Below are 21450 nucleotides of genomic sequence, written 5' to 3'. Positions count from 1 at the left end.
CAGACTCTGATCTGCGTGACTCTGGTGCAAATCGGGAGTCACTCGATTGAAGTTGCTGTGGATTTACAACAGCAGAACTGAGATTAAACTGGGATCTGCTATTTGTGCATCAGAGATCTTACAATGAAAGTTAAGACCTGAAAACAGGTGATACCAGACAAAAGTGGGCTGTAGGAAGAGGGTGGAAAGGGATGGAACTAAGCTAAGGTATGGTGGCATAGCCTTGTTATATAAAAGCTTTGGGTCTGGATAATTTTTTTAAAACGTTCTTTGCAATGGACATGTTAATTATGATGATTTTAATCAGTGGAAAGTAGTAAATTACTGACACATTTGGTTTTCTGCTTGAAACTACTGGCCACATTCACATGCATGATATTTCTTTTTAAAAATGCATCTTAAGATGGAAAAATATGCATCTCTGGATCAGTAACTTCAAGCCACATGCCGTGCACAGCAGCGAGGTGCCTTTTAAAAACATGAATTAGAGGGGTGTCTGAGCCCTCAGAACAGAGGTTCTGTGTCTCTGAGTTGGATGCACAGGATTACTGAAAAGTACTGGAAAGCCTTATAGAGGATCGCGTTTGCTGTGATGTGGGGTTGGGTGGCAGAGAGAGGCCGTCCATCACGAGAGTGATGCTGATTGGAGTGCTGAATGCCCTCTGCCTCAAGGACGAGGCTTTGGCGGAAGGTGTATTAAACAGGGCTGTGGCCTTCTCAAGCGCTTCCATGACAGCTGCCGCCTTGTTTGACACCGGGGGCCACCACAGCTGAAAGCAGGAGTGTCTACGTGGGTCAGATACAGAAAGGCGGACGTGTAAAGCTCCCTAACAAGTGGCTTACATACATCAGGGTGCATGTAAGATGCCAGGCTTGATACCGAGTCATCTCTCCCTCCTCGAGGCTAAGTTCTGGGACAGGGGTTCTCAAACTGGGGGTCGGGACTCCCTCAGGGGGTCGCAACGTTATTACATGGGGGGGTCGCGAGCTGTCCATCTCCACCCCAAACCCCGCTTTGCCTCCAGCATTTATAATGGTGTTAAATTAAAAACACTTTTAAATATATTGATAAGGGGGGGGGTCGCACTCAGAGACTTGCTATGTGAAAGGGGTCACCAGGACAAAAGTTTGAGAGCCACTGCTCTGGGACAGCTGAGAGCAGCCGTTGCTAAGGGAGCAATGCGCTTTAAAGCACAACTGGTTGCCGCGGATCTGTAGGACATTTTTCTTTTTAAGGAAATCTAACTTGACCAACAGGGCCGCGGCGTGTCTTCCCCGGTGATTTTGATCAAATGTATTTACAGCTCATGAGTAATTCTCCCACCAGATCCCTTGTTTGAGTGGCCAATCAGATGGCCTTTTGATCTGGCATTCAGCAGTGTCCTCTCCAGTGCCTGTGAGATGGGGGTTGGGAGTTGTGCCGCCTTCTCTCCCGACTTCAAGAATTTTACCCTAGAAGGAGGAGGTACAAATGTCCCAGCTGCTCCCGTGTTGGACTCACCTGGCAGCTCGGGTGGAGGAGCGCGTGCTGTTATCGGTCTCTGTCTGCTCTGGGAGAAGAATGGTACCACTTTACACACAGTCACAGCTAGCCTGATTTTACTCCCAATGAGGACAGGGCTCGAGACGGCTCTCAAAGTGCAAGGGCGGAACTCATTAGTGCTACGTGATTCGCTGCCCTTGATTGGACAGTGTTTGTGTCGCCCTCTAGTGGCTGCAGCTCTAATTAGTACAAGGGTCCTAATCCTGTGGCGAGAAAAGAGGTTCTGCCTTGTAACAGGAGCAGGTGGTAGAGTGGGGCTTTTGCCGAGATCTGTGAAGTCAGTTCAGTAGCCATGTTTATTGCTTGCTAGTGACCACAAAACTCTTAGTAGCTGCTGTACTGTTCTGTGGGAATAGAGAGCAAAGAATACCAATAGAAAGAGACGGAAGATGCTAGAATAAAAAATGGAAGTGAAGGGGCTAGCTATTGTATTGGAGCAAACTGGTGCTTCATCAATAAAGCCTCCCTGATATCCTGCTCCTTTATCAATACAATACAGCAGGCTCCTAGATGCTGCAGTGTCGCTGCTGTCAGATGCAGGGTTTGCACCGTTGCAGAGATCTCAGCCTTCTCCTTTCTAGAACCCTTTTCCCACTGAGTGGGGTAGGAAGGGCAGAGTGGTCGCCATACCCCTGTTGTGGAGCTTATCTGCACCGGTTGTTTCTAGAGCGGGCTGGGAAGAGCGGTGATTTTTCAAAGTAAAAACTGACAACGTTCCCAACTTTGGATGAACCTTTTCTGCCTGTTTCAAGGCTCCCACCCTCTCATTTGCTCTTTTGAATCCACATTTCCACCTCCACCCCCCACAGGGAGGTGCAAGGGCCAAACGCTCCATCCGCTAACCTCTCACTTGAGTGCTTTGCGGAGGATGGTGAGGTGGGTTCCCAGCTTGTTTGTGATGCACAATTCACATAGCCCCTTGCTGGGTCGGGGAGGAGAATGCTTTCAGACCCCTTGACGTCTAGGGTGACCAGACAGCAAGTGTGAAAAATCGGGACAGGGTGGGGGTAATAGGAGTCTATTTAAGAAAAAGACCCAAAATTCAGGACTGTCCCTATAAAATCGGGACATCTGGTCACCCTATTGATGTCCCACCATTTACTGCTCTGATGCTCTGTGGAATTAAAATGTCAAAGCCTTTTGGTAGCTCTGGGACGTGCTCCTCGCTGTCTGCTCCGAAAATGGCATTATAAATAAAAGTCCCTCGGCGTTTGACCTTTAAGTGAAAGAGAAATGATTAGCTGAGTCAGTGACTATGTTGTGTGCGAATTGCTATTTGGAACTCGAGGTGGGGAAACTGACAAGAGCCTATTGTGATCAACAGGGTGCGTGTGGGTGTGCACGCGTGTGGCTGATTTGGAGACGGATGCACGAGGATTCACACACACACACGCAGCTCTGGTGGCTGCTGGATGTTGCGTGCTGAATTGCTTTGCGCACTGCGCTGAGCATCTGCCCCTTGCTGTTGGATTGTTCTCTCCTCCCCTCTCAACAGCTGCCTAGAGTTGGACGTTTCTCCCTCTCTCCTCTTCTTCATCTTCCTGGCACAGATCACCAGGCAAGTGGCAAAGCAGGTAATTTATGACCCGCGGTAGTTACAGTAATTGCACTGCTTTCGAACGAGATCACCAGAGAGCCGGAGATATTTATTTTAACTTTGCTAAACTTAAAGATGCATGAAATTCTTTATTCATAGTGGAACTATCTGTCTGGTTTAGGGGTTGGCATGCTGTCCATCAGTACAGCATCTAAGCCCAGCATGCGAGACGATGCCCTATAAGTATATTGCTTCGGTTCTCAGACCCCTGAGTGGAAGAGGTAAACCGCTGCTGATTCTGACCAGTGTAGCTTGGTTAGTTTTGCAGAGAGGCAATGCCCTTGCTTTGTGTTTTGTTCTCTTTGAGGTTTGCTGTTGGGGAGTTTAGTTGCAATGTTGTCTGGAGTGTCCTGTGCTTGGGAACAGAAACCCCCTGTCAAAATTACACAACGTTTCTGCCCCCCCCCCACCACCACACACACACCTTCCTTCCTCTTTGAGCTGACATGCAATGAGTGCTGGGCAGGCATGGGGAGAGGAGATGAGAGGGGTGTACGTTTGGGGGAGGTGGGGGAGGTGGATTAGGTGCATATGAGCTCCTGAGAAAGGAATTTCAGCTTCTTCAGTGGAACACCATGGATAATCTTGCTTGTTCCCCGTTCCCCTTGCTCCTGTGAAGTCAGATAAGACCCTCTCTGAGCTCTGATAACCTGCCACTGAACAAGCAGAACAGCACAGGGAACAAAGGCGCTTTGACAGGTAAACTCTAGGTGAGGTGAAAAGGAAGGGAAATGACTGAGTGCCAAAGCAGGGAGCCTGGCGTGTGGGGGACAGCCTGGAACTGGAGAGATCTCGGTTTTTGCCTGAGAAGCTTTTGCAGAGCGGTCTGAATTATTTGGGTCAGGGTGTGTGTGTGTGACATTTTTCTCTGTTCTCTTTCCACTGGGGATCCCCCTTGCAAAACATCCTTGTCCCTTTAAAATCTTCTCATTGCACTAATGCAGTGGGTTGCAGATGGCTGGATTGCATTCGCTTCAGAGCCCATTGGTGCAGTGTGGAGCAATCCGTTTTATAGCTTCTCTCCCTGGCTGAGAGGTACCTTTTGTGCACGGACAGGCCGCCTGCTGGCGTGGGAAACTCATGATCTGAAATCTTATCCCGAGGCGTTGGCAGTATTGTGTTTCAGTGACAGGCTTCCAGCTTTGCTGATCAGCTTCTTGGAGTAATATCCCAGTAACTCAATAAAAGGCTGGAGGCAGCAGTTCAAATTAGTCAATGCCTGAGCTTATTTCTGAGAGCTCTAGTGCGTGAAAAGCTTGTTAAAAATATTTTCATTTAAGGGGTTGCAGCTATGAAAGTAGCTGGATCATCAAATGGCTTAGCAAGGTCAATCTGGGCTCCTGTCTGTCTTCTCCTCTTCTCCCCCCCCAAAAAAAATGAAAAGAAAAGAAAAAAGGGGAACTCTCAAATATCTGGCTTAGTTAAATATCTCCTCTGGATGCTGAAAAATATGTCCTGCTGGTTGGAATTAAAGGGAAAACTTTCAGTGCAGTGGAAAAGGTGGTCTAAATGGGTGCTCTTGAAGAGCCTGTCCCTTTAAGAGATGTTTAATTTGTTTTTTTTTTTTTAAATATAATAAAATAAGAAGCTGGCATCTGATATAATGGAAATGATGCAGTTGGGATGCACAAGAAAAGCAAGAGACTTCCAGAATTGCAAGATAGCTCTCTTCTTTAAAAAATAAAATCAGCTTTAATATTCAAGGTTGAATTATCCATCTCTTTAAAAGAAAAGAAGTGGACTGGGTCACCCTTAAAAAGAAACTGAATAGAACTTAGTTGACCGTGAACAGTAATTGGTCTACCCGTGCCTCAGTTTCCCCATCTGTGAAATGGGAATCATGATACTGACCTTTTGTAAAGTGCTTTGAGATCTACTCATGGAAAGTGCTAGACAAGAGCTAAGAATTCTTACGGCTATTGCCACTTTCCCTCTCACATTCCTGTACTTCCCAGGCCTGTGAAATATCAAAATAGCATCTTCCTGCAGACATACTAGCACAGTTATGAAATAGTGACAGGTTCTGTAATTTTTAAATGTTGTTTTGAAAAATTGTGTGTTTTGTATGTATATTATGTAGGTACATTTTTTGCGAATACAGACTGACACAGCTGATACTCTGAAACCTGTCATTTATTTAAACAGTTGCTTTCAGGTTCAGTTCAGCCCCAAAGTTTTGGGGGAAGTGTTTTTATAAAACCTTTATAATTTATTTATTTTTTTAAACTCCAAAGGAAGCAATTTTTTTTTTTAAAGTCAGTAAATGATCTCTGTGGTGTCTGCAACCCAAGCATTGCAGCCGTATGTTGGTAGTGGGAAATAAACCAAAAAACAAACTGATTGAATTTCTATTTTATTGTCCAAGAGAGAGCAAGCGTCAGCAAACAGCATTAATAGTGACAAGTAAATTAGTGTATGAAGCCTTCCAGTTTTAATGATTTAGAGGCTGTTGGTGACATAGACAAGGTTATTGGTGCGTTGGGCCAAATTCTGTGTGCTCACACCGGTATAAACCTGCAGGAGCCAATGGAGTTATTCCAGATTTACACTGGTGTACAAGCAGAATTTGGTCCCCAGTGTTTAGCCTGACCACATCCCTTAAACATTTCCCTTTCTAGCTTCGATGGGGATACAGCTCATCACTGCAGAAAGACTAAATATGTGTCTTTTTAATGGATACCAGGGCCTGGGACTGACTGACTGGTTGATTTCCTTTCCAATTCAGAGTGTTACTTGTCAGAAGTAAATGATGGCAGGTCATTGACATAATTGGTTCTTGTCTCTCAGTGTCTCAGGCTCTGTTTGTTTGTTCCTCCCTTGCAATGAGGGTGTGCTGCAGGAAAGGAAGAGGGGGTTGATGGGATGCAGGAGGAATGAGGCAGGGTCGTTCTGACGCAGCTGGGGAGATGTTAAACTCACTTTGCAGCAACTATTTAGGCTCTCTCTGGTCTGCGGAGACTATATTGGCCTAGCTATGCTGGCATAAGCCCATAGAGGAGATGGTCTACAATGGAGGAAGGGGCTTTTCTATCTCTGTAGGAACACCACCTCTCCAGACTACTGTGGCTACATCCCTGGAAGCATTTTTCCATTGACACAGCTGCGTCTGCACTGGGGGTTAGGTCGGCATAACTATGCCAGTCAGGGGTGTGGCGTTTTCACATCCCTGACCAACGTAGCTTTGTTGACCGAACTCTTCCGTGTAGACCAGGCCGTAGCTTCTGACAGGGTCCCTCTTCCTGCTGTCATTGGGTTTTGCTGGGAGGTGAATGGTTGGACTTGGGGACACTGTGAGTCAAACAGGAGGCTACAGGAGTGTTCGGTATGAGCAGAACTGTTTCTCAAACGATTAAAATGTGTGTTTGGTAGATTTGGAATGAAGATTCGATTATGTGGGGGCGGGGGGAGTGCATGTGGAGAAAGGAATTCAGTTTGTGTCTCAGATTTATTCACAGATGGTGCTAATGAGAGCAACAGTGACAGGAAAGGTTGGGTCTCCTGGAGATGATCTACCCATTTGGGGAAGTCGCACAGGGGACCTTTTAGGCCATGTCTACACTACAGCGGCACATTTCTGGCTGCCACAGCATGGATGCTGCTGTGTCGAGGGAAGGGTTTTTTTCCGTTAATGAGGAAGTTAAATTTGTTAGTCTCTAAGGTGCCACAAGTACTCCTGTTCTTCTTTTTCCGTTAATGTAGTTTTAATCTGTCTCTCCGAGAGGCAGTAGCTAGATTAACAGAATGGTGCTTCTGTTGACCTAGCTGTGTCTAAACCATGGGGTTAATTGACCTAACTACGGTGCTCGGGGAGAGAGGTAGCTAGGTCTAATCTGGTTTTTAAATGTAGACCAAGGTTTAAATGGATTGTGAAGCTTTGATGTCCCTCTCTCCTGGCTTTGCCTGCATGTCAGCATCACGCATAAAGACAGGCTTTTCCTCACAGAGTTAGACGATATTGTTACTAGAGGGTCGCACGCTTTGTTGCTTCCGTTGGCTGGGTCCATTGCACACACCTGGGGCTCCTTGCATCCCTCTCTTCCTCACCCTCGCCTGAAGCTCCCTGGGCACCACCCTCCCATCCCCCTCTGTCAGGGACTCCCAGCAACCCCCTACCTTCTTCCTCTTGCGAGGGGCTCAGTGTGCCTCCTCCCCTGTATAGCAGGATCTCTGGGTACCCCATCCCGCTCTTTCCCACCATGGAGCGAGCTCTGTGTTCCCCATGTCCTTCCCCCCAATACCATTGTCTCCCACTGAACCTCCATGCCAAGAGCTCTGTGTGTCCCCTTATTCCGCCTTCTCACCCCTCGGGCCTCCTGTTTCCTTCTTCCCTACCATGGCAAAGGTTCTGCATCCCCCTCCCCCATACCTTTGTCCCCCATTTCCCCACTGTATCAGGGCTCTGTCTCCCTTCCCCCACCATTCTTCTTTCTTTTCTCTGTCTGGCAGGTAAGTCATCCAGGGTGTCAACGTGTTAAACTGTGTCCTGGGCAGAGCGGAGATGGGAGGTGTGCCAGGCTGGAATGGTGCCATCAACCGGTTCTTTGATCTGTAGACGGTTACGGACTTGGTTGAAACTACTGAGCCTGCTAACCGGATGCCAATTTTTCCCCGTGGACACCTAGAACGTTCCCTGGAATTTTGGAATGGATCGGGTGCAGAGCTCCGTTCAAAAGTTGTCACGTTACAGGCAGAGAAATGCCACCAGGCGTAAGCCCTCCATTTGTTCAGCCCTTTATTCTATGGGTACGTCCATGCTGCAGCTGCGCCGCTGCAGGGCGGACACTTCCTACAATGACAGGAAGGATTTTTCCGTCGTCGTAGGTAATCGGTTTTCCAAGAAGCGGTAACTAGGTCGACAGAAGGAGTCCATTGACCCAGCCATTTCTATGCCAGGGGTTAGGTCGATCTAACTGTGGTGCTCAGAGTGTGAAATTTTTCACACCCCCGAGCGACTTAGCTAGATGGACCTACATTTTAGGTACAGAATCAGGTCTTAAACTGTTCATGTTCTCTCTTGCCTGATCCGGCAGCGCGTCCTGTGACATCGTGATCCCTTCCAGAGGGACTTGCTCTGATTCTAGGATTCGGACATCGCTGCCGGGTCCAGTAGGAGGGGAAGGTATGTTGCAAGGGAGAAAGCTGGCCCGAGCGGATCATTGTAATGGGCAACAAGAGTACGGAAAATCAGTGGCACAGCATAGAGGAACTGGGTGGGTTTTTCTGTCCCTTCTGTGGTGCTCTCTCTACTTGCCACAGTGCCTGGGTTGCAGGATATTTAATAAGTATATTGCATTCTCATCCCCGCCCTCCCATGAAGCAAGTAAATGTCATCATTTTGCAATTTGGAAACTGAGGCACGGGGAGGTGACGCATCAGTGGCAGAGCTGGTGGTAGAACCCAGCAGGTCCTAGCTGCTAGTCCCATGCTTTTAGTCTACTTAGACCATGTTTTTTAATACCAGGGACCGACTTACTGCCTTCCTAATCTGTGTCAGGGAGATCTCAGGGACCGGCGCCGGGGCGTTGAGAGACACTGCACTAGCCCACGCTGCCCCTGCCTGTGCTTAGACACATCACTCCAGTCAGTGCCTAAAACTGGCAACAGAATGATTCAAAATTCTGCCAGGGGCTGAATAGGCTCGGCCTGATGATGCGCTGGTTTCTTTGTTTGCACGTCTATCACAATTGCTTGCACGGTTGCAGGAATTGCCGTCGTGAGGGCATACGCGTTTTTGCATGCGCCCGATGCTGAAAATATTGGTATCCCTGCATATTGAGCATCGGCTTGCTATCCACTGTGAACTGGAGAAGCTAACGTTTCTCTTCTCATAGACGCAAAGGGAGGGGCGCTGCAGATCCCTGAAGGAATATTTGCTCGCCAGGAGATTGCCAGCTGGGGTTGGGGAGAACATGGGTGCAAGCTGCTATTGTGTCTGTTTTGTACGTGCAAAGAAAGCAGCGAAAGGTTGTTTCATTTTAATTACAGCTTTTAATAGCCTCTGACTTCAGGGCTGGAACTTGGTCTCCATGGAGCTCGCAGATGTGAGTATGGGTTCCAATGTCATAATTATGCAAATTGCACCAGCACAGAAGGGATGACTCAAGTTTATAATTCCAGTGATAATAAGTGACACTGGTGGGCGGGGTCGAGTGGCCTTTTAAACAAACGCAGATGGGGAGCAAAAGCAGCTGTGGAAATCGCAGATGCTAATTGTGATGAGACGGGAGCAGTTTTCTCTCTGGTCGGATGCTGAGGCCTCGCTGTAGTGGGGCTTGACAATTCTGCAGCTGGGCCGCGTTAATCTGCCCGCTAATCTTTCGCAGGCTCCCTGTGTCGCACCTACCTGTAGCGCAGTGTGTGTTTCATGTTCCAGGGCAATGAAGCAGCCAGTGCCCTGCTCTGCTCTTTGTATTTCCATTGTAGTGCTAGAGCTCTTCAGAATAATATACTCCGAGCTCCTGCAGCGTCTTTATGTGAGGATCGCAAAATGCTGTGCTAAGCTATACTGACTCTCCTGCGAGGTACATGGGTGTTGTCTTGCATCTTCAAAAGCAATCCGTGAAGCAGAGAGAGTTAGGGTTAGTGCACACCAGCCTTGACTTGGGCACAAGGGTCAAGGCTGTGCATGGACCATAATTTCTCTTGAATATTTGGGGCTTTATCCCCATTTTACAGACAGCTAAAATGCAGCACAGAGATTAAGGGATTTGTCCCAAAGTTGCAGAACGAGTTGTTGGCAGAGCTGGGAACGGAACCCAGGAGTCCTGACTCTCTCCACCTTAGCATCGCATACAGTAGTGGGCTTTACAAAATTCAGGGCTTCACAAAGGGACTTCCGCTGTCACTGGTGCATATTAACAAGGATCTGCTGTTTGCTTTGACTCCGTATCCACAGGGACCTGAAGAAATTCAGAGCAGGGAGAAACGTCCAGAGATGAATTGCTAAGAAAGCACCACCTGCAAGTTGCTGAGAGGTGCAGACTGCTCTCTGTGGCCCCACTGGCTGCGAGGAGGGTCTCACACCCGATGTTATCTTCTGCTTTCAGATGCCTGGGTTGGCTGTGTGTGCTGCTAGGCCTAAACCCTCTGACCCAGTTCTAGAGAGGCTTAATCCATTTACCTGCAGGGAAAAAACCTCCTCAATTTCATTTGTTCTTAAATCTGCCTTACGCAAAGGGCCAGCGTGAGGCCTGTTCACCATTTAAGACTGTGGCTGTCAATGATAAGTGGTGCATTGGCCTGGTGCTCACTGTGCGCAAGCCAAGTATGAAGGTTCTTGTTGAGGGTGAAGGTCATGTCGGTAATTGTTTTATTTCCTTACTCTCAGAACCTTGCAACGGGTGTTAGTCTTCCCAGGAGACCCACTTCTCTGCTGCCGACATTTGTTATGCAGGATTTCCTTTGGCTTTCTCATGTGTTACCTGATGTCTGTGATCTGTGTGACCTTGGCAGGGTGACTCGGTTTCCTCTCTGTGCAGTCGAAACAGTTCAGCCATGGATGCTAAACCCAGTTGTCTCTAGCTGGGCTAAAGCACATCCTTTTTTAAGGTTGTGTGTCCTGTCCTACGCAGATCAGACCAAGCTGCTGTAACCCAATCGAGCTGTAACTATGTTGAACACCCCCTTGTTAAACTCCTTTTTTTTAATGTACGGAGACTGATTTATTGGCCTTGTCCTTTCCCTTTTTAAAAATGGATTGTGCTGTTTTTGTAGATGAGTTTCTAAGCTGCACTGTTTTCCACTGGGGGGAAAAGGATAATTAAAAGCAACTTCATCGTCTGATTGCTAGCATTACCTTGGCATCTGCATCCCTTTCCTCTCTAATCCTGCTCCTCTGATGGTTTTGCAACCAGTGGTTTTAAATCTTGGTTTCTTTGTTTTCCTGCTGGGCTAGTGAATAAGCTTGTCATTGTTCAGTTCCCTTTTCTCTTTAGTTATAACATTAAAGTTGGTTCTGTACTTCCTGAATGACTCAGTCTTCATTTGGGGTACTGGGCTGTGCCCTGCTCATTTGCATGTCCAGGCCCAGAATTCTCCTCCCGCTCCGTTACAATCCGTAAGGTTTTGGGGTGGGTAATTCCTTCTGGGTTAGCTGTGGGAGTGGAAGTGTCTGACTGCAAAGGCCGTGTCAGAAAAGGCCATGTCTACGTCGGAAAAATGTGTGCCAAGCCTGGAAATCCCAAGTCACCGTCATCCCCCAGCCCATCCAAAATGAAACCTACAAAATTACCTCCTGGTCTGTTGCTCTGATTTAAGCGCTATGCTCTTTGAACCCATCCACTGGCTCACTCCCTTTGCCTGCCACTCCGTAGTGCTGACCTACTGCCTTCAAGGATCTGCACAGCTCTGCCTGGGTTGCATCTCAGATCTGCTTTCTCATCGCATCCCCCTCCCGCCCCAGCAATGATACCAGCCTCAAGGCTGCCTTTGTTTCCTTCCCCGCTCTCTCCTCTGTGCATCCATGCATTGAACCACTAGCCACAGGAAGTCATTCCAACTCCAGCGTGCCTGCCTCCACCCTGTCCTCTGTCAAATCCTCCTAGACCGACTCTCCTCTCTGATGTGGCCCACACTGCCCTAACCCTTCATCAGTCAAATGTAATGTTCTATCTTAACCCCTTCTTCTGGGTCACCCAGTACATCCGACCTTCTCCATGTCTGTTAGACTCTACGTCGCCGGGGGCAAAGCCTGTTGCTGTTTGTATAGCTGGACCCCCAGTTGTGGAGCAAGACCCCATTGTGTTAGGCGCTGTACAAAGAAACCTATCTTTGTTTGTATCTCTTGGTACCAACTCCAGCATCAGGCACTTGGCAAACATTGTGCATTTGAGAGCTGGCGACACTTTAATCTCAGCAAATTTACAGGGTTATTGCAACACCTCTATTTATGCCATCACTGCCACGCATGACACTGTACTGCACGCCCCTGAGCTGCGGTGTTGGATCAGCAAAAGTCTTATTACGAGTTGCTGCTGCGAGAGCTGGGGTATATTTCATCTCACGCTTGATTAGGAAATCCACAGATGGCGGCAGCTTTTCTTCATTCTTAGATGCAATTTCCTCTCCAGCAGTGTATCAGCAGATAAATGGATGCAGTCAGATCTAGCATTGGGCTTTCGGAAATTTCATCATCGCTAAAGAGCTGTCAGGTGTTCTTCTAGCTTTCTGTGCTCTCCGCGACCAAGGTTTATTCGGTAAACTCTGATCTTAACGTTCTTAGGCTGGCAAAGCAATTGATTAGTAGCGTAGGCCTTGTTAGAACGGATATAAAAGCTCCCACCTGTATCCAATTCTGGATGGTATGTTTGAATAAAACAAGTTTTACAGGGGTATTGGGTGAAATTCTATGGCCTGTGATATAGAGGAGGTCAGACTAGATGATTTAATGGTTCTTTCTGGTTTTAAACTCTACGGATCTATGAAATCGGAGTCTCCTTCCTGGTCTGTCTTCACTTGGATTCTTTTCAAGCACTCTCTGCTCCCAAAGCCTGCCTTTCAGCATAACTCAAAACTGTTCTTCTCAGATGGTTTTGTTGCAATATCCCCTCTCTAGATTTTACTAGCTTCTAAAGGGAGCAGATTCTCCTCTGGCCATTTTGTTTTCTGCCTGCAGATGGGAGGCAGCTAGAAGTTTTAAATGCGTGGTGGCTCAGAGCAGTAGAGGTTTTAATGTTAGTTCCCGTTAGGGAGGGGAATGGTACTACCTGAATTAAACAGCTTGATGCCCTTTTAGATGGAGAAGGATCCTTGGTATCAGATGTTGAGGTGAAATTTGGTTCACGTCCCAGGGTTCATGTGCTGTTCTTTGTCCCAGCTGTTTTTGTCTTTAAAATGGGTGTGTGTGTGGGGGGGAATTGTATAGTACACTGGAATTAGCACCGCTGTTGCAATCTTGGCAGAGAGGTCACGGGTGGTGGAGATTGAACTACCCGCTTACCTTAGCGATGGTCCTTCCAGGGGATGGGGGAGGCCCACTATCCTGTGGGGAAGATGGCACTGCATCTGCCTGCCCAGTAGCTATGCTGGGAAAAGTAGAATCCACAGAAGGCGGCCCTGCACCTTCTCCTCTCCCTTACACTGGCCTAGCAGCTAGTGTGCTCTGTTGGCCCTGTTGCAGGAGCCAGGTGTGATCTTGCTCCCCAGGTGTGTTTTAGCCCTAGAGAACACGAGGGCCTGGTTGCTAGTCACTGATTCACATGTGGACTGGAACCTGAACTGGGGCTCATTGGGGGAGGGAGTGGAGAAACAGCACACTGGACAGCTCCAGTGGCTTGCTTTTCACTGGCATCCTGGATGTGGTGGTGTCTGAGATGACCCTTAAAGACGGGCAGGCTACATCTGCGGTTAGCTGGGCACATACAGGTCGAGCTAACTTATCCCGCTTGGTTTAAAAGGCCACCAGCTGGTCAGACTGAGCCTGATTGATGCAAATAGGCCATTCCCAAACCTTAAGGCTGGCATCAGTGTGTTTAAAAATACATCGTTCCCCTTGGAATGTTTGTAAGCAGTCTGGCATTCCCTGGGAGCATTACGCCAAGGAGGAGTACCAGGGAGTGCAGTTGTCTAGCAAATGAACACAACCATCTCTTTCCATTGTCCAAGCTGAGAGGGGCAAAAAGATAAACAGTGCCAACAATAAAAAGTCATTCCGCTTCCCTTTTTTTACTGTTTTGATAATTGGGGTGATATTTAACGTAGCAAAAGCTTTTTTTTTTTTTTTTTTTAATGTGATTAAGACAGTGAGGGTCCCTCTTTAAACTAGAAACGGGTGAATGTCAACACTGCATCTTTACTGTTAACTTTTGTTTATATAGTAAGGGGTTAAAGATGTAACTTCCATTAGCCCACTCAGAACAGCGGTTAGGTCAGGCCCACCATGCACTGCTGCATTGCAAAGTCATCAACCTGAATCTGAAAGCACTTGGAAAAGATTCCCATTTCCTTTCCCCTTCAGGGTACTCTAATAATAAAGCAGACTGTTTTAGAATGTCAGCTGGGATTACAAAATCCTCTTATGTGGTGAAACCCACAGGCCCAAGGCAGCTGAATTTACAGTCGGCTCCAGCCAACTCTTTCTCTGCTGCTGATATTTCACTCTTGGGTTTTCAATGGGAAGAAGCTGATTAACGTATGTATTCCAACTTTTCTCCGCCTCTGAGGAGGCAGATGTACTCCTGGGTCTTCACTTGCTACCCAAGCAGATTTGCAGCCAGCTATATGTACCGCTGGCCTTGTTCGGCTAGTTGAACGGTGTAATTTTTTTTGTTTAGAAAGCGGCCCTGAAATTGCAGTACCTAACAGATGTGTTAAACTCCCAGAATCTATTTCATAATCCTGTAAATGAATCAATTGGGGAAGTCCCTTTCCATTTCAGTTCATTACTGAACTCAGAATGGGAATCATAATCCAGTTGAAAAGAGCCATGTGCCTCTGAATCCACAGGCTTTGCTGTTCCTAGCTGTATTTTGGAAGTTGTGGAACATGTCTGATTTGATCTAAATTTGCCCATGTAATTATTGATGATGGAGGGAGGGAGGGCGGGAAATATACCCTAAAGTTAGGAGCAGGGAAATGGAAGACAAGACTCTTGACTTCAGTTCCTGGCTCTGAGACTGACTTTCTGTGCTTCAGAGAAGCAAATTCCTTCACTTTTCTTTGCCTCTGTTTTCATCTGTGGAGCTGGTGTGATTTCCTGCTTTATGCGGGTGCTAAGGTTTAATTCATGTTTGCAAAGTCCTTCAAGATCCTATAATGAAAGTGCTGAGCAGTGCTAGGAAGGGACCTTTCCCAAGTGTTTGGGCTGGTCTGTTTTTTCAAAACATGATCTAGGTTCAAACTCAGAGCAGCTAGAAATATAGAAAAATGTCTTTTTGTTGCTTAATGGCGTTTTATTAAAGAACAGTATAGTTAGGTACCCAGCGAGCGATTACAAATCTTTATTGGCTTTCTGGGGGAGGTACCTTTCTGAGTCTGCTCACAGAGACGGCAAGCCTTCTAGAATAGAAATTCACCCTCTCCTCCAAAAGTTGGTTTTTCTCAATGCCCAGTTTTAAGTGTTCAGCTCAAACCTTCTTTCCCGGCTTGATTGCTCCTATAGATCCTCCCTTAGGACTGCTCGGCCCGCACACTTCTATGTCCAGGCAGGGGAACAAGCCACCTGCCTCAGTGAATCAGCAGATTCCAACTTAGCCCATTCACTGGAGATAGCGTCAACATCATCTGACAGTAGGTGTGTGGAAGTACGTTCTAGACCAGGGGTGGGCAATAATTTTTGCAGGGGGGCCACTCCAAGAATTTTGGTAAGTAGTCACGGGCCGCACATTTCTACTATATTAATGGAGGGAGTGCGGGCGCTGGGAGGGAGTTTGGTGCAGGAGGGGGCTCCAGGCTGGGGCAAGGGATTGGGGTGCAGGAGGGGGTTCTGACCTGGGGCAGGGGGTTGGGGTACGGGAGGGGGTGTGAGGTGCAGGCTCTGGCCGGGAGGCGCTTACCACAGGCGGCTCCCAGCCGGCGGCGCAGCAGGGCTCAGGCATGCCTGCATGCCGTGGCCCCATGTTGCTACTAGAAGTGGCTGCGGCTGGCTGCCGCTGCACATCTCTGCGTGCCCCTTGTGGGGAGAGGGGCAGTGTGTCTCTGTGCACTGCCGGTGCCCGCAGGCACCGCCCCCACAGCTGTGAGGATTGGGGTGGGCGGTGGCAGTGCACGCCGAAACATGGATAGCAAATGTTTGTCTAGAACAGGGGTGGGCAAAATGCGGCCCGCAGGTGCACGCCGAAACATGCCAGCAGCAGCCGGCCGCTTCTGGGAGTGGCGTGAGGCCATGGCAGGCAGGCAGCCTGCCTGAGTGTCCCAGTGCGCCACGGGACTTTTAGTGGCCTGGAGATCCTGAGGGGGCAGCCAAAGAGCCTGGCGGGCCGGTCAGTAACGTTAGAAGGGCCGGATCTGGCTTGCGGGCCGCATTTTGCCCACCCCTGTTCTAGACAAACATTTGCTAGCCTGTTACAGTGCTTTGCAGGAAAACTTGAATTAGATGTAGTGTGTTGCACTGAATTACCCATTAGGTTCTTTATAGGCCTGACTTCTCCCAGGCAGAAGCCTGGCACTGCCCTGGGTACTGTCATAGGACCTTTATCCTGCTGAGAAGCAGATAATGGTGTCTAATGTGGTGAGATTTGTAGTAGTCAGTTCTGAGGAAAGTGTTCTACGTAGTTGTTTGTTACAGGGAGATGTTTGAGGGGAGAGTCCTGCTATTCTGTGTGTGTAAGGGAGAGATGGATGGCACATGGACGGTGTTAGGCTGTTGCCTGTGCATTTCCAGCCATGTGGTATGAACCTTTTCAGTGGTTTAAAGCGGAACAGTGTCAAAATGAGGGATCTTTGCTTTTTTTTTTCTTAATGCTCAGCTTCCCAAACCTTGAATATCTTTTGTCCCTAAGCTGTACTTGCTCGATGCTAGGAATCTTCGCATGCCTTTCTGATCTGCCTGGTACAGGATTGATGGGACTCCGAGTGCAGGCTGGTGCAGAGGACCCTATTGATCAGTCTGTCTGAGAATAATTGTGCTGAGATTGAAAAGTGCTCTTAATGTGTAGCTGTCATGTTCCAGGAAGTGCAGCTAAATGGGAGCAAAACCGAGTGGGATGGATGTGTTTTAAAAACCTAAATAAATACCCGTGATCTTCCTTTTCTAACCTCATCCTTATTAAGCAGCTGCCCTTCTAAGAGGCCATCTCTCAGTCTTGCAGATATACTGAATAAAACTTGGTTCCATCTTTGGCTCTGCGTTCTGCACCGCATTTTTGTTGATCCTTTGCATGGAGGTTTCCTACATATTAAATTGAATTAGTGAGTTATTGGCTTTCATTGAGTGGCCAAATGCACATCTGTTTTTACTGGGGGAGAGATGCTGTTGCTCTCCAAGAGCGTTTATTTCATTAAAGATTGAAATAAAAAGCATTTTTTTAAAAAGAGCATAATATCCTAGCCCGGTGGCTGAATATGGTTACTCTGGACACACACACGTGCAAATCGGTTTCCAAGCCTTGTTTTCAGAATTCAGTCTTTCCCCAGAGCAGTTGACGCTGCGAACACCCTACTGCAGAACTTCTACCTGGATTCTGCACTTGATTGTAGGTCTTTTCAGTCATTAGCTCTTGAAGAGGAGGGGAGGGGGGAACTGACCCTTGAACTCTGCTTTCGGTGGGTATCTAGCAATTTTGGCTGCGTTCCTGCTCAGTGAACATCAGGCCCCTTTCAGGGGTCTCAAGCTGGGACTCTTGTCCAGTGTCTTTGGAAATTGGCAGACGAGGTCTGGAAAGCCTGTGGAATATGTGATGGGCGAGCGGAGTTAACCTGTGAATAGGGTATATTTGCTTCTCCCAGTACAGGAAGGTGGTTCTCCAAAGTAAAACAACCTTTTGTGGAGTGGGGGGATGTGTCTCAACCGAACGCTGCCCTTGCTTGTGGTATGAGATGCTGGGCATGTCGGAGGGAAAGAAGCCTGGCTTTATTCGTGGCAGGGTTGCCGTGTCAGTTTAATTCCTAGCGTGCCATTCTGGGGAATAGAAATCCAATAAAGCAAAGCAAATCGCAGCCTTTAGATTGTCCTTTGTGTTACGCTGGGCTTCCTCCTGTGTCCTTTTTGGTGGGAATGTTTGTGTGTGACTTGAGGAAGGGGGGGGGGCAATGAAAAACAGCCAGTTTTGATAATGGGACCTGAGCATGTAAAAATATGGAACATCTCTGTGGGCAGAGATGGGCATAAGTCACAGAACTCAGGTGCGGAGCTTGGGGCTGGTTAGAGTTCGTATCCTGGCCTGTCTCTAGTTAATGTGTGACATGCTCCGAGGCTGTTAAAATACAGTGTGGGATTGTGTGGAATAGCCTACGGTAAACAAAGTGCTCAGTGGCGCGACTAGAACTCGGGCTCTGCACTGCTCTGCAGAAAGGCCAGGTCGGAGTCCGCGGCTCACTCTCTGAGGCTGGTGGCGAGACCCTGTGTATGTCGGACGGTAATCCGCCTGTTGGAGCAGCGCTGTCCTCGCTCAGGAGAGAGCCTGCTGTAGCCGCCTTCAGCGAAGCAGGTGGGGAGCTGTTCTGGGTTTGGGGCAGGCTGTTAAAGCACAGGGATGGGGTGGGGGCTCCCGCAGCTGCTGTCTGATGCCTCCTGAAACATCAGCACTCTGAAGGCGCTTATTATTGGTGATTGCAGCTGGCCATACAATTAGCAGATTACTGGGTGTCACTGCTGAGCAGGTGGCGTAGCTGAGTGGGTGGGCCTAAAGGCTCTCTGTGTACAGAATGGGCAGGTAGCCAGTCTCTCCCCCATAGCTTGTCCCTTGTGCTGTCGGCTGGGGCTTCTTGGGTGGGTCTGTGCTCCCAAGAAACAGAAATTCTGTCCTCCCCAGTGGCTTTTCGTTGCTCCTGATTTAATAGCAGCAGTGAGTACACAGATGGTTCCCTACGGGGGCGGGGTGTCAAATTGAAAACTTACCCCTGGAGTCCTCCATCCCTTTTGGTTTATGTCCACACTGCAAAAAAGGTGCGTTTCTTCACTAGGGTTAGCTAGCATGGATTAAAATAACAGTGAAGACGTGGCAACTTGGCTTTTAACTCAGGTTAGCAACTCCAATTCAACCCCAGACTAGTCTATCGGCCTGAGCTCGAGCTGCTAACCTGCCGTGTCTGCACTGCTGTGTTAACCCGAGTTAAGAACGCCCCCGTCTTGCAGTGTAGACGTGCCATGTGTGTCGAGGGCAAGGCTGGGGATTGGATCAGGGAAGTGTTTTGGTGTGTGGAATGGGGCAGGCAGGAGGAGGGAATGCGACATGGAGGCGGGGGGCAGAGAGGAATCCCTTTCGGTGTGGGGAGCCTTTTGGAGGAACCTAACCAATGTGGACGGGAGCGTCTGTCCGCGCTGGAAGCGATTGGAATTAGTTTGGGGCTTTGCTGATGAGAGCCCATTAAGAATGGAGGGCAGGAGACGGCACCATCTGCCCTTGGTAGTGCTCTCGCTGATGGCGACGTCCTGCATGCCGCAAGAGAACCGAACGCCTGGAAGCTTTCTCCACGGCCGACGGGATGAGACGAGTGGCCGAGGCGGTGGCCTGCTGCATTGGGTGAATGATGGAAAGGGGGAGGCAGCCATCTTTGAGCCAGGAATTGATCACGATGATCAGATTGACGTTACTGACTGGCAAAGAGGTGGGAGAATCTTTCCCCCACCCCTCAGAGCTTTAAAAGACCAAGTCCCTGTTCTTCCCAGTGAAGGAATGGGATGGGCCAGGGGCCAATCAGCAGCAAAAGGGATTCAGTTAAAGGTGATCTCTCCCCGCACCTGGAGATGTGACACCCTGGGATGGGACTCCAGCAAACCATTTTCCCTTTCCTCTGCAGCAGAAGGCAGATCAGAGAAGGACCCAAGCCCACCCAATAGGCAGGAGTCTGCACTCCACATTCCTGCCAGCAATCAGCTAAAACAAATCACATCAGTTCGGTGAAAAATTGCTCTGCCGGTCGGGAGGCAACAACATTTAATGGTACTGTTTTTCCTGTGTAACTCCGGGTGACTAGGTGGGCAGACCTGGTCCCGTGCAATGGCTGCAAACTAATCGCAGATGCTAACACCGCTTATTGTAATCTGTTTTATTTATATGTGCTAGACCCAACTTTAGAGACAGTTAAAAAGGTAGATCCCTGCCCACGGGGCCCGATGTGGGGAGGAACGGTGCAGATGTACTCCCCCAAGCTCCACCCATTCATGAGATGCTGCTTGCAGTAGACATCACATGTCTCCATATTATGATCCTCCTTTTCTTTTCTTCCGTGCTTTGTTTAGCAGTGAAATAGTTACCTGTTGTTTGCAGTGTTGTTGTAGTTGTGTTGGTCCCAGGATATGGGATAGTTGGTTCCATGAAAGCTTTCGAGCTCCACAGAGCTCTTCTTCAGGTCTGGGCTCTTTCAGCAGCAGATGTTGGTCCAGTTACTCACCCACCTTCTCTCTCCCGTAGTTACATGTTGACATTTAAATGGCGACTATTCGGTTTCTCACAGGTTTGAGCTAGATCTGGGACCTTCAGTACACGATGCCTGGCGAGACACCATCAGTGTGGTCCCGCTGGCTGGAGCAATGGTCCTTAGGAGACTGTGCGTGTTTGATGATTTGAAATCAGGTTTCTGAGCTGATACCTCCCTCGTTTCAGGCTTGCTGCAGGCTCCGGCAGACATCGGTGTATCGATTGATTCTTACATGTTTCTTGCCAGCCACGTGTAACCCACGCTAATGTAGTGCAGCATGCTCCCTTCGTCCCCTTAGGATTCCTATACACTTCACTCGAGAAGGTGCTTCACAGCACGGGAAGACAGACACAGTAGCTCTGCTCAAGCAAGCATGTTAAGTGACTTGCCCAAGGTCACACGGGGAGTCTGTGGCAGAGCATGGAATTGAACCTGGGACTCCCGAGGACGTACCCAGAGGGTTGGGTGGGATTGCTGCCCATGCTGCCATGGCCACACCACTATTTTCAGGGCAAGCAGAGCTAGCACATGTCTGTCTACCTGGGCTGTGCAGCACGCTCCCAGCTGCTGTGCAGACATACCTGGGCCAGTTCAGGACCAGCTGTTCAGGTCTGCTCCAGCCTTTGAACTGACGAGCCTGGTTCTTTAGCTCTGGCAGTAGTGGCTCTTGTGTTTCGATCCTGAGATCCAGGGTTTGATCCTCATTGCCAGTGGCCCATCCAAGAGCATCGTGTTACCTAGAGACTTAGGTTGAGATTTTCAGACAACCATTTATTTTAACAGGGGTTGTGTGGCTAAATCCTCTAGTTATCTTTGGAAAAATCTCTCATAATTATATATAATGAAAGCTGAGATTCTGGCATACAAAACTCCTCTCCCTGGGGAAAGTACCGGCTCGTTCAATCAGCCCAGTCCAACTCTGGATTTACTAATCTAAATTAGATATTGATGCAGCAAGTAATACTGGTACACAGAGGTGGGGAAAAGCACAGTGTGGTAAGGCAAGGGTTAAAACGGTGAAAGAGCGTGATGTGTGCTCCAGTTGTGCTCCTGGGTTCACTAGTTCCTACCCCAAGGAGAACAGTTGTGACACCAACATGCCATTTCCCATCACGTCCACTCTGCTTGTGTTATACCCCAGTCCCCTAGTTGCTCTTGTCTTGTCTATTTCAATTGTAAAATGTTCGGGGCAAGGATTGGGATTGTCTTGTATTTTGTGTCTGTACAGCACCTAGCACAATGGGGACCCATTCTTGGTTGGTCCTTAGATGCTACCCATAATGCACAGGATTAG

At 48.4% G+C, this 21450-nt stretch overlaps 1 protein-coding gene across 9 annotated transcripts in view; it reads left to right on the top strand.

The window, feature by feature from the left end:
* The window catches only part of KIAA0513 (KIAA0513 ortholog), an 82561-nt gene that overhangs the window by 24590 nt on the left and 36521 nt on the right, over positions 1 to 21450 (top strand). For 2 of the 9 annotated variants that reach the window (XM_065567297.1, XM_065567302.1), the window contains exon 2: positions 2868 to 3117. The exons of 6 other annotated variants lie outside the window; for them this stretch is intronic. The gene's annotated coding sequence lies outside the window, so the exon portion shown is untranslated. Of the gene's footprint in view, positions 1 to 2867; positions 3118 to 18065; positions 18224 to 21450 lie in introns of those variants that run through there. One more of the 9 variants, XM_065567299.1, reaches the window with a different exon arrangement.

Source organism: Chrysemys picta, chromosome 14, assembly GCF_011386835.1.
Source record: "Chrysemys picta bellii isolate R12L10 chromosome 14, ASM1138683v2, whole genome shotgun sequence".
Classification (NCBI taxonomy): domain Eukaryota; kingdom Metazoa; phylum Chordata; order Testudines; family Emydidae; genus Chrysemys; species Chrysemys picta.
Note: the sequence above shows the minus strand (reverse complement) of the source record. Positions and strands in the feature narration are given on the sequence as shown.